The sequence below is a fragment of the Puma concolor genome, chromosome B4, assembly GCF_028749965.1.
Source record: "Puma concolor isolate L17-30 chromosome B4, mPumCon1.1.hap2, whole genome shotgun sequence".
Lineage (NCBI taxonomy): Eukaryota > Metazoa > Chordata > Mammalia > Carnivora > Felidae > Puma > Puma concolor.
The window spans coordinates 97116046-97129060 of record NC_141673.1 but is presented as its reverse complement, the minus strand read 5'-3'; the positions used below and the strand labels follow the sequence as shown (position 1 = coordinate 97129060).

Genomic DNA, 13015 nt, shown 5'->3' with positions numbered 1-13015 from the left:
GTTTGAAAAACTTCCATTTGGCAGAAAATTATTACTTCTACCTCCCTCAGCAATCTCAGAGACCCCACCTCTATTTCTCAAGGACTCTGAAATTTTCTTTATTTTTTTTGTGGTAGTGTATGATTAGTAGCTGTTAAACACGTGGAAAGACCACTGTCAAGAGTATCTTACATGGGGCACCAAGGTGGCTCAGTCGGTTAAGCATCCGACTTTGGATGAGGTCATTATCTCACGGTTCGTGAGTTTGAGCCCCGCATGGAGCTCTGTGCTGACAGCTCAGAGCCCAGAGCCTGCTTCGGATGCTGTGTCTCCCTCTCTCTCTACCTCTCCCCGCACTTGTGCTTTCTCTCTCTCAAAAATAAACATTAAAAAAAATTTTTAAAAAGAGTATCTTATGGTTAAAACAAGTAAAAAGTAACAGTACTAAGATTTCCATGAAGATCGAATGAGTTAATTTATAAAAAGTGCTTACAACAGTGCTTGGTATTTAGTGCTGAGTGCTCACTTATGTTTAATATGCACTGCCCTCAGCTAAAACAAAATTTCCTCTCCTCCCAAAGCAGTCACTGATTGTTTTTCTGAAATTAGTGTTCAGAATGAGGTTTTATAGTGAGCGAAATATGTTTCGCAATTGTTTAACAAACAATAATTATTGAAACAATAATTTTTAAAATACTATCAAATTATAGCCTTAAAAATGTCTAGATCTGTAGCACCCAGCATGTAGCCTGATGTAAAACAGGCTTTTTTTATGTTTATGATGTTTAATAAACCTGTGATGAGCAAATAAATGAATGCGTTAAACAGACATACTTCCAGCTCCAAGGGAAAATTGGACCCGTCTAATATCACATCAAATATCACTACTCTACCCATCTTAACTGAAATGAGTTATTCTCCCAGATTTGGAAATGGCAAGAGTAAAAGTAAGCCTCCACAGCCAGAAGCACAGGCTAAATCACACTTCCATCCGGTGTCACCACAGAACACGCATGCCCCAGTCTCCACCACTGAACCAGAAATTGTGTGCCATCACTGGCCCCACTGCTACTGAGAAATGATGCTGCTACCCCCACTCCCATCTCTCTTCCCCACCGGGAAGAATCTTCCCAATCTTGCCTGTCTCCAAGGTAAACTTCCAGGTGGATTACTTGGATTAGCTGACCCCCGATCATATGCCTGTGCTCCAGCTGTCAAGAACTAGGAGAGTGGGCTTTCTACATTTTCAGTTCATTATGGGAGAAGGCTGTTTGCCGTATTTAAGTTACATAAGGTAGGGCATTCCCTAAGAGGAAGAGGAGGGCTCAAATAGGGGCTGTCCCCATTTATAGTGGCAAACATCCACTCTACAAGTCTTTTTACCCCCACTCCTTCTGCTTACCGTGGCCACAAAAGCCAAAAGAATTTTGAGTGAGTTGCAATCAAATGGGGCCAAATTCTTTGTTCAACAACTCTTGTGACGTGGCTTTTGTGTAATTGTTTCATAGTTTTCTGACTTGTTCATTGGAAAGACTGTAAAAACTCTAAGGAGATAATTAATTAAAGGTATTCTTGTACTTTTTAATCCAAGTACAAAAAAAAAGATAACTAACATTAAACAGCGTTCAGAATGCAATCGTTTGGGGCTCCTTGTGGAATTAATCTACAAGAAACACAAATGATAGGGGCTGATGAGGGGAAGTCTATGTTTGATCTGTAAAGTGTGACAATCTGAGAAATCAACAGTGACTTGAGTGCATGAAAGAGGAAGAATCAATGATTAGTAAACCCTGATACCACTGTTGATAAATGGTGGATGGTGGTTTTAGGTAATGCTGAATCAAACCTGGAGCTGTGGGAAAGGGTAAATAAAGAATGTAAATCAGGTAACTGTGGGGAAAAAGAATATTCCCTTTTGCTTCCTGCCCCCACACAGAAAGTCAGAAAAACATCCGAGATAAAGGAATTTCTTCTTATGGATGGCAACAATGGGGATCACCTCTTCTCCCACTTTGATTCAACCATTCTACATTATGCATTTGCAACCTTGCACCGCTGGGCCTTTATAACGATATTTTTTCTCCACTTGGTCTGTCCTTGCCTCCTGGTCCCCTTTCCCCTTATTTCCACTAATTCAATGAACTCCAGCCCATCTTTCCAAATTCACTCCTTCATTTCTTCCAGGAAGCATTTGCTAACCCTCCCTTGGCTGCCAGAGGACTACATTTGGATACCTTTCTTCATAGAGATGCTCCATAGCACACTATTTATGGACATTATACTTAAGACATTATGCCATAAGAACTAATCTTTTGCATTGGATTATAAATGCTTCTGTTAACAAAAATGCTTTTGTAAACAAGTATTATGTCTAATTTAACTTTGTCTATCTAATGCCTGGCCTACTTTTAACATACAATTGCAAAATCATATACCCTAGCCTCACTGCTATAACCAGTAAATCAATGAGATTGGAGTATGGCCCAAGATGTGTGTAGTTTTAACAAACTCTCCAAATGTTCCAAATCATCTGCAGCTTCCAGCCAAGATGAAGTAATAGTGACTGAGTTTAAACTCCTGCTAAAAACAACTGGAAAAAAAAAAAAAAAGACAAGCTATATGAAAGAATAGCTTTCCGTTTTCAAGACATTGTGCATCAGGCAATGAAGGATTAGTCCCTGAGAGATGAGAAATAAGGTGAGCGTCCAACTCTTGATTTTGGCTCAGGTCATGACCTCACGGTCATGAGATCGAGCTGAGCATCTCTCTCCCTCTCTTTGCCCTTTCCCAGATCACATGTGCACACACACTCTCTCAAAGAACTTAAAAAATTTTTTTAATTATAAAAAAGAAAGGAAATAAAGAGAAAGAAAGCAGAATGGTGTAAAAGTAATGAAACCAAAAGATGGTTTGTGGAGATCAGTGACACCTCTAGCCTGATTGATCAGGAGAAAAGGCACAACTTACCAATAATAAACAGAGGGAACATCACTATAGGTTCTACAGATATTAAAAGGATAATAAGAGAATATCATATACCAAAAATTCAACAACTTAGATGAAATGGACAAATTTCTTAAAAGACACACTACCAAAGCTCACTCAAGAAAAATAGAATGTAGGTACACCGGTGGCTCAGTCGGTTAAGCCTCTGACTCTTGATTTCAGCTCAGGTCATGATCTTGCAGTTCATGAGATGGAGCATGGATAGCAGGGAGCCTGCTTGGGATTCTCTCTCTCTTCTCTCTCTGTCCCTCCTTCCCACTCGCATGTGCACTCACTCTCTCTCTCTCTCTCTCAAAAGAAATAAGTTAAAACATTTAAAAAACTAGAATGCAAACTTAACATTTCCAAAATGGAAAACATTTTAAGCAGTTCCTTTTTCTTTTCTTTTGTTTTTTTTTGGGGGGGGGAGGGAGTATAGGATTGCATCTCTTTCTCTTGCTTTTATTTTACTTATTGTCAAGTTAGCTAATATACAGTGTAGTCTTGGCTTCAGGAGTAGATTCCCATGATTCATCACTTACATACAACACCCAGTGCTCATCCCAACAAGTGCCCTCCTCAATGTCCATCACCCATTTTCCCCGCCCCCAACCCCCACCCCCATCAGCCCTCAGTTTGTTCTGTGTATTTAAGAGTCTCTTATGGTTTGCTTCCCTGTTTGTATCTTATTTTTCCTTCCCTTCCATAGTTTCTTTAAAAGTTTAACATCTACCAGATGACCCAACCATTTCATTCTTAGGAATTTATTCAAAAGAAATGAATTGGTCTAAAATTTGTACCAAATACAGTAACTATAGGGGCGCCTGGGTGGCTCAGTCAGTTAAGCGTCCAACTTCAGCTCAGGTCATGATCTTGGAGTTTGTGAGTTCGAGCCCACGTCAGGCTCTGTGCTGACAGCTCAGAGCCTGGAGGCTACTTCGGATTCTGTGTCTCCCTCTCTCTCTGCCCCTTCCCTGCTCGCACTCTCTCTGTCTCTCAAAAAGAAATAAACGTTAAAAAAAAAAAACTTAAAAAAAAAAAAGGAATTTATTCAAAAGAAATGAATTGGTTTAAAACTTGTACCAAATATAGTAACTATAGGGGTGCCTGGGTGGCTCAGTCAGTTAAGCCTCTGACTTCGCTCAGGTCATGATCTCACAGTTCGTGAGTTTGAGCCCCACATCGGCTCTGTGCTGACAGCTTAGAGCCTGGAGCCTGCTTTGGATTCTGTGTCTCCCTCTCTCTCTGCTCCTCCCTGGCTCATGCTCTGTCTCTGTCTCTCTTTCAAAAATAAATAAAAACATTTAAAAAAATAAAGTACAAATATAGTAACTATATTTGTGAAAGCCCTAAATGGAAAACAACCCAAATGTTCATCAACAGATGAATGGATAAGCAAATTGTGATATACCATACAATGAGATACTATTCATATATATATGAATATATGTATATAATATGTATATTATGTATATATATAAAGAATAAACTATCAGTATATGCTGTAACATGCATATGAATGAATCTCTAAGAAGCTCAACCAAAACCAAAAAAAAATCATACACTACATATATACTTATATAAAATTATAGAAAATGCAATTAATTTATTGTGACAGAAAACAGGTCATTGGTTGCCTGGAATGGAGGGATGGAAAGAAGGAATTATAGAGGGGCATGAGCATTTTGGGGTGATAGAACTGTTGTTACCTTGTCTTACTATTTTGTGTGTACATAAAAACACAAAATTAATTACTGCATACTTCAAATACATGCAGTTTATTGTATGTCAATTATACCTCAATAAAGCTGTCATAAATTTTCTTAAGACAACATGGCAACATTTCAGACAATCAAAGGCACAATGTACCATGATTAGATCAACATTGTAAGATATGCTGAAGGAAATTTCTTCAGCCAGAAGGAAAACTGTATTAGAAACCCAGATCTATAAAAAGGAATGAAGAGCACCAAAGAATAATATGAAGGTAAATAAAAATATTTTTCTCATCTTTAAATTTTAAAAAAGAAAATTGATTAAAGCAAAAACAATGTCTCATGACATAACATGCAGAACATGTATGACAATAAAACATAAAAGACTAGAAGGGAAAAATGAAAAGAGACTGTTGTAAGGTTTCATATTATATGCAAAGTGGTGTATTATTTCATGTAGACTACAGCAAGTTAAAGATGCATACTGTAAATCGTACAGCGATGACTACATGAGCATAGCTAGTAAGCCAATAGTAGAAATAAAATGGAATCCTGAAACATACTCTCTTCCAAAGATGGCCAGAGAAGAGTAAAAAGAAGGAATAGTTGGGACAAAGAGAAAATATCAAAATGGTAGACAAATCAAATCAGCAATAATTGCATTAAATGGAAATGGCTAAATAGTGCCATTAAAATGCAGAAATAGTATTGATAAAAATGAAGACCAAACTACATATTTTATGTCTAAACATGAAAGAGAGAGAGGTTAAAAGTAAAAGAATAGGGGCGCCTGGGTGGCGCAGTCGGTTAAGCGTCCAACTTCGGCTCGGGTCACGATCTCGCGGTCCGTGCGTTCGAGCCCCGCGTCAGGCTCTGGGCTGATGGCTCAGAGCCTGGAGCCTGCTTCCGATTCTGTGTCTCCCTCTCTCTCTGCCCCTCCCCCGTTCATGCTCTGTCTCTCTCTGTCCCAAAAATAAATAAAAAACATTAAAAAATTTTTTATTTTTTATTTATTTTTTTTAATTTTCTTTTTTTTTGAACGTTTATTTATTTTTGGGACAGAGAGAGACAGAGCATGAACGGGGGAGGGGCAGAGAGAGAGGGAGACACAGAATCGGAAGCAGGCTCCAGGCTCTGAGCCATCAGCCCAGAGCCTGACGCGGGGCTCGAACGCACGGACCGCGAGATCGTGACCCGAGCCGAAGTTGGACGCTTAACCGACTGCGCCACCCAGGCGCCCCTAAAAAAATTTTTAAAAGTAAAAGAATAGAAAAATGAATGCAAAACTAGTCAGAAAGCTGGAATGGGTATATTAATATCAAAGTGGACTTCAAGTCAAGGAATATGGAGGCAAAGAGGGACATTACATAACAATAAAAAGGTGAATTATTACAACAATAATCCTAAATTATGCAGAGCTCAAAGCAAAAATTGACAAAACTAAAAGGGGAAATAGACAAATCCACAATTAAAGTTGATTTCCACACTTTTCTCCCAGGAGAACTGAATAGAAAATCAGCAAAGATATAGAAGACTTGAATGACAGTATAAACCAAACTGACCTAACTGACCTTTACTGAACACTGTATGCAACTACAGCATACTATAGTTAAATAAGAAAAAATTCAACCAAGTAAGTTTTATCTTTTTTTTTCAACCAAGTACATTAAAAAAAAAAAAATTTTTTAACATTTATTTATTTAAAAAAATTTTTTTTTCAACATTTATTTATTTTTGCGACAGAGAGAGACAGAGCATGAACGGGGGAGGGGCAGAGGGAGAGGGAGACACAGAATCGGAAACAGGCTCTAGGCTCTGAGCCATCAGCCCAGAGCCTGACGCGGGGCTCGAACTCCCGGACCGCGAGATCGTGACCTGGCTGAAGTCGGACGCTTAACCGACTGCGCCACCCAGGCGCCCCAACGTTTATTTATTTTTGAGACAGAGAGAGACAGAGCATGAATGGGGGAGGGTCAGAGAGAGGGAGACACAGAATCCGAAACAGGCTCCAGGCTCTGAGCCGTCAGCACAGAGCCTGATGCGGGGCTCAAACTCACGGACCGCGAGATCATGAACCGAGCCGAAATCGGCCGCTCAACCGACTGAGCCACCCAGGCGCCCCCCAAGTACATTTTAAAGATCTAATTGGCTTTACTGAACAATTCATGAATTGGCAGCATCCTCTGTACCGAGTAGAGGGGAGCTCCAAAGGGCTACAGAAAAGGAAAGGTTCTTAAAGGCAGGACAAGGAAATCATAAACAGAAAAAAGGATTCTTTCGGGTGAAGTCCTTCCTTTGGGGAATGCAGAGGGCCCATGTCACACATTACCTTACTGGTGCTGACTAGAAAATTCCTGACAGGTTAAGACTACATTTCTGGGGGAGGTTGAAACTGCAATTAGGTTAAGCATTACACCCTGGTTTGTTGATGTGGCCTAGCATAAGTGACTCCATTTTGGAACTGTGATTTTCGTTTTTAATAGTACTCAAGTGCCCATAAAACATGCACTGTGATAGACCGTAGTCTGGCTGGTAAAACAAGTCTCAATAAATTTTAAAGAGTTAAACTCATACAGAGGACCTATGATCATTATGGAATTAAATCTAAAAATAACAAAATGGTATCTGGAAAGTCCCCAAATATTTAGAAATTAAACATGCTTTTATGTAATCTAGGGTTCAAAGAAATTACAAGTGAAATTAGAAAGTGTTTTGAACTGAATGATAATGAAAACACCAAGATTTGTGGGATGCGGCTAAAGCATGCATAGAGAGAAACATACAGCTTTAAATATTTTTATCAGAAAAAAATGTCTAAAATCAGTGACTTAAGCTTTTATCTTAAGCAACTAGCATATTTAAAATTTTTTTTTTCAACGTTTATTTATTTTTGGGACAGAGAGAGACAGAGCATGAACGGGGGAGGGGCAGAGAGAGACGGAGACACAGAATCGGAAACAGGCTCCAGGCTCTGAGCCATCAGCCCAGAGCCCGACGCGGGGCTCGAACTCACGGACCGCGAGATCGTGACCTGGCTGAAGTCGGACGCCTAACCGACTGCGCCACCCGGGCGCCCCAGCAACTAGCATATTTAATCCAAATAAGTTAAAGGAAGGAAATAATGAGCAGACAACAATGAAACAGAAAATGAACATACAACAGAGAAGAATTAGAACAAGAGCTGATTTTTAAAAAAATTGTTATTATTTTTTAGAGAGAGAGTGCAAGCAGCAGAGGGGCAGGCTCCATGCCCAGCACACAGTCCAGTGACGCAGGGCTCGGTCTCACAAACATTGAGTTCATGACCTGAGCCAAAATAAAGAGTGGGACATTTTACCGACTGAGCCACCCAGGCGCTCCAGAGCTGATTTTTTTTTTTTTTTAAAGATCAAGAATATCAATACACCTTCAGTTTGACTGACCAAGACACAAATTACCAATGTCAGAAATGGAAACAGGCATTGAAAGGATAAGAGACGCTTTTATGCCAATAAGCTGACTACTTAAGAGGAAATGGACAAATTCCTTGAAAGACATGACAAAAATTGACATAATAGAAAATATAAATAGCTCCAGACCTACATTGAATTCTTAAAAGCCCTGTCATGAGAATCACAGCACTGTATAAAACTTGATTCCCTTAACCCTTCCCAAGTCCTTCCCAAGAACTTGGGAAAACTGTCAGAGCCTTATGCCAACAAATACGGAGAGATTAAATGAGTTCAGGCATGCCTTGGCAGTTAATTAAAATGGAACAAAGATTAGAATCTCAATCTTAATTTAATGTCCTTTTCCCTCCACCCACTGCCAACTGCCTCTGATCAAAATTTTGCACTGGAGTTTTTCATACTCAAACTGGACGTTTCCTGTCTAGCTTAGGTGTTAATCGGTTGGTTTATTACGTTAAGGGGGAGACAGAGGGGATATTTAGTACTTGGTGCAACAGTAAATGCTGGACAAATCTTAGCAAAATAATCCTTTATTTTTAGTCTCTTAATTGGGAAAGATTGGCTTTATATGGTGATGAAAGCTGAAGTTACAAATGCAAATCTTGGGTGGAGAATTTTTGGGGTGGGGGGGACAGGTGGTGGTGGGGTCGGTGGTGTTAGAAGACGGCATGGTAGTACAAATAAATGGAACCAGAAATCAGAGCACATTGTAAGAAAGGGAAAGTATCTTCTAAGTTCTTGAGTTGGATCCCTGTAACATAAGTGATTAACAAGAGAAAAGCATACAAATGTCTTTTAAGTTTTAAGTGACACAGGAGCCCTCATAAAGAAATGAAAACCCAAAGAAATGGTTAAACCTGTGTTTTATGCTAGGTTTGATGAGAACCGCAAAGTCATGGAAAGATATGATAGAACAAAGAGTACGAGCTATGTGTAATAAATGGGGGCAAACTTAGCAAGGCCTGTTTGTTCAGGTTCCTTTTTGTTCCTTTCTCTTCTGAGATAAGGATGCCCCCTTACCTCTGTGTACAGGGAGGGCACTTCTCACATTAGGGTTAACGACCTGCTTCAGGGAAAGGTCAGAGGGTTCTTCCTGCACATGCCATTTCTCGAATTCCTTGAAATACTCACTATGCTAATGTGTCGCATTTTGGGGTATCATGTCCCGGACCCTGTCAACAGTAATTCATCCTTTAATTGACATTTGCAGAAATACTGCAACTGTACACAAAGAATTAAAAGTAAGAAAGACTGTACGTATTAACTTAGCAGAAAACTTACCTGGGTAGCGAAAAGTCCAAAACAACTTGCACTGTCCTTCCCACTCTTGAGCCTGCCTTTAAATCAGGCAAAGCAACCTCGGTTCTGTCTTTCCTTTCTTGGACTCCACTGGGAACAGCACAACTTTGTTTTCCAAAGAAAAGAATGGGAGGGGTCAGCAAAGAAGTCAAGGTAAGCTCACTTCAGAGAAAGAGTCTCAGAGAGAAGACTTTACACTAACATTTGTTCCACTTAACCCCCTGATGTTTGAGCTTAACTAATGCCAAATAATAAAGCTTTCCTCTCTTCCTATCAAACCAGCAAACTTAGACCCAAGCAGGGATCTAGTAGCTGTGAGTTCTCACTGGTTTTTCCATTCACCGTCATGTTAAATGTTGTATGGGAGAATAGTAACTTTGTCTACCCTTCTGCTCTTAGCCGGGACCCTTGTAATAAGAAACAGATGAACAAAACAGACAGAAAATAACACGTATTAACTTACATATACATGGGAGATACCCAGGGAAAAGTGAGAAACTCCCCTAGATGGCTTACAATTCAGGCTTACCTACCGTATGAATAGGAAAAGGGGAGGGAAGATGTAGGCCTCTTAGGGAAGAGTAAGTAGGAAGTGATTTTAGGAAAGATGAATGGGTCCTTAGAAGAATAGGTGGAAGGTGTGAGAGTCGGGACGAAGTTTGGCTATTTTTCCTAGTCTTCTCTCCAGGGATAAGAATCATTTTTCCCTGGTTGACCAAGCTCCCAGGGAGGGGATTTATGGTTTATGACAACTGTGTTCCTTTTGGAGGATCGGTCTTTAGACAGACAAGGGGAGCTCAGAGAAAGCCTCTATCTGTAGTTGCTGTTTTTAAAGTGCCCACCTGAATCACAGTGGCGTATTTTGAAGGGGTATATTCTGCGGCTCCTTCGGTATCCTCGCATCATATTGGGCTTTGTGTCAGGAAGAGCAATGTTCATTTTTAAAGCTAATTTCGAGAGGGGGGAGGTTCAGAGTCTACAGCAGGCTCCTTCCAGGAGTTTACTGAAAACAAGAGCAGGAAACACAAAATATTTCCCTTATTATCTGTTCCCAATCACAGGTATGGGCAGCACTGAACTATGCTCAAATCTCTCTTCCAAAGTTGTATTTTATTTGAAATACAAACAATAAAAGTGGGTTTTGTTGCCTCTGAAATGCAAGTCACAGCAATGAACAATCAGCTATTTCAATTTCTTGCTGAAAAGAATTGACACTTTTATTTTCCACTGTTTTATTATAAAAATCAACATTTCATTTGTTACAACTCAGCTTATTGTAATAATCAAAAGGGGATTTATACAAGGTATTTTTATACAGCTTACAATTAAAGCACTTATTTTACAAAAAGGGGGAAGTGAATAGTGGACAAGGGCTGACCAAATGTTGGCCATTTAAATATAAATACATCCTTGCAAAGCACCATCGTACCAAAGTCCATGAACAAGAAACACCAGCTGACTTTAAGACAATAACAAAGATTAAAGCTTAAGAAAAAAATTTAAAAACACAAAGAATAAACATCTGAAAGCAGCACCAGATCCTTCACTTGCAAATAAGGCTAGTCCAGCTTAAGCTCTTGGTATCCTCTTCTTTTTACATTTTCCTACTAACCCCAGATACTTAATTTCATGTAAAATTAGATATATTCACTTTCTTTTCCTTTTAATATTCATATTTATGCATTGATATATATACATATCATACATATATGATATATATATCCCTGGCCTTCTTGTATTTGTTTAAAAAAAATGGACAGTTAAGCATAAGCAAAAAGCACATTGTCTCTACATCTTTGGTGGAGACTTTTGGGTAAACCCTAGATAATGGTGGAAATGTAAAAGTTTTCGTTAGGTCTATACTCTGAGTACAGGAAATCATTGTTTATAGTTCTATCTGTAAAGTCATGAGGATTGTTTACAGCAATAAACTTAGCAATAGCTTAAGGATGCTTTATGAAAAAGAAAAACCAAGTAAAATTACCTGGACTGAAGGAGGGTGAGGATCGTCAGTAAGACCGAAGAATTTACCTCCCCTTCTACTCAGGTGCAGGCTTATTAGTTTCATGAGATGCAGAATCAAGTCCAACAGAAATATCCCGAGTATATGGATTCACAATGCTCATAATTTAAAAACTATAAATGTAAAATGTTATCTCCTGAAACTGAAAATTTCAAAAGGCAAATTTTGAGACTAGTATAAAATGATGCCATCCCAGAAGTCGGAAACCACACATATGCTACCAGTACTTTCTAAAATCATCTGTTATTTCTCTTGGCTCATTTCAGGCTCGGGATAAAGAAAGGAATACCAAATAAAATTAAGTTTGAGTTTAAGAATTCTGAGAACATGTTTTAAACAACACTTGATTATAAACTTATGACTCAGTCCCTGTCTACACTTAGTGTATAGTCTCATTTGTGGATGCCCTAACATTTGTTGGCCAACTGATATTCACATACTCAAATCCACACCCCAAACATACGATGTATGTCATCATACAGACTTAAAGCTTATTAAAAGCATGGCATATCTGGGGTATGAAAAGCCCAAGATTTTTGCTTCTGAATTTTGTTAGATGTGTAATGGTAACCAATATGAAGCTCTTACGGCATGCAAATCAATGAAGTGGCAAGTTTTCCCTCAGCAAGAGAAAAAACAATTTTAAAAACTACATTTCTAGGAATCAAATCTAGGCACATGACTAACTAGACTAGCACAACTATCAAAGAGGAGCCAACCTGCCTACAGTAAGCCTCTCTGGTACCAGAAGTAGTCTCTACTAGGATTACTGGTATAAGGTTACATAAACACACACAGACGCATTTAACAGGCTAGGTAGGTAAGCCATAGCTACTAACTCTACTTGAAGTAGTCTTCATTAATAGGCCTTTATGGCAAAACAAAAAGATTCTCCCCCAAATTAATTGCTACCTAACACAGATGGTAGAGATTTTTGTGTATTATCAAAGTTGGAGTTGGCCTTCTACAAATTATTGACTTCAGAGTGCTTTAAAATGATGAACAAATATATAATCCTCAGTCAAGCTAAAATTTTACTGCTCAAAAGCTCTGCCCCCAAATTATTGGCCTATTAGATGAAAATGTACTGTGAAGTCTTCATTTCTAAATATATATCATCCCTTTAGAACAGATATTCTCAAGTGTCAGATACTTCTTGATATATCTCAAAGTACTGTTATATTAAAATTAAGATAGTTAAAATAACTAATGTTCTGCTGGACAGACATCTCACATATGCTGCTATAGAAGAGGGGCAGCAAAGGTCAAAGGCGTAATAATATTTCACGAAAGAAAAATTAATACTGAGAAATTCTATCCCTTAGCTTTTTTTTTTCCTTGTGAATATGCCATTATCTGATTTAAGCAGCAAAACCCCTTGGGCCACTGTTCAGAAGACCAGGGTTCTGCAGGAGCCAAGTTCAAAGTTATAAAAGCGCAGTTATAAAAGACCACCTCAATGAAGGTGAGCCTACTATAGCGCATAAGCACAAAGTATACGATGCCAGAGTTCATTTCTCAGATAATTTTAATCACATCACTAACTAGACATGCTTTAAGACCGG

The 13015-nt window shown here is 38.8% G+C and overlaps 1 long non-coding RNA gene across 2 annotated transcripts; it reads right to left on the bottom strand.

Moving 5' to 3' along the window:
* Window positions 1-8642: 8642 nt before the first annotated feature.
* On the bottom strand, window positions 8643-13015 carry LOC147579312 (uncharacterized). Of its 2 annotated transcripts, XR_015253802.1 has the most exons (3): window positions 11412-13015; window positions 10270-10430; window positions 8643-9532 (listed from the first exon to the last, which is right to left on the bottom strand). It is a non-coding gene; the product is annotated as an uncharacterized LOC147579312 (long non-coding RNA). The 2 variants fall into 2 exon arrangements; XR_015253801.1 differs by having other exon boundaries at window positions 8643-10430.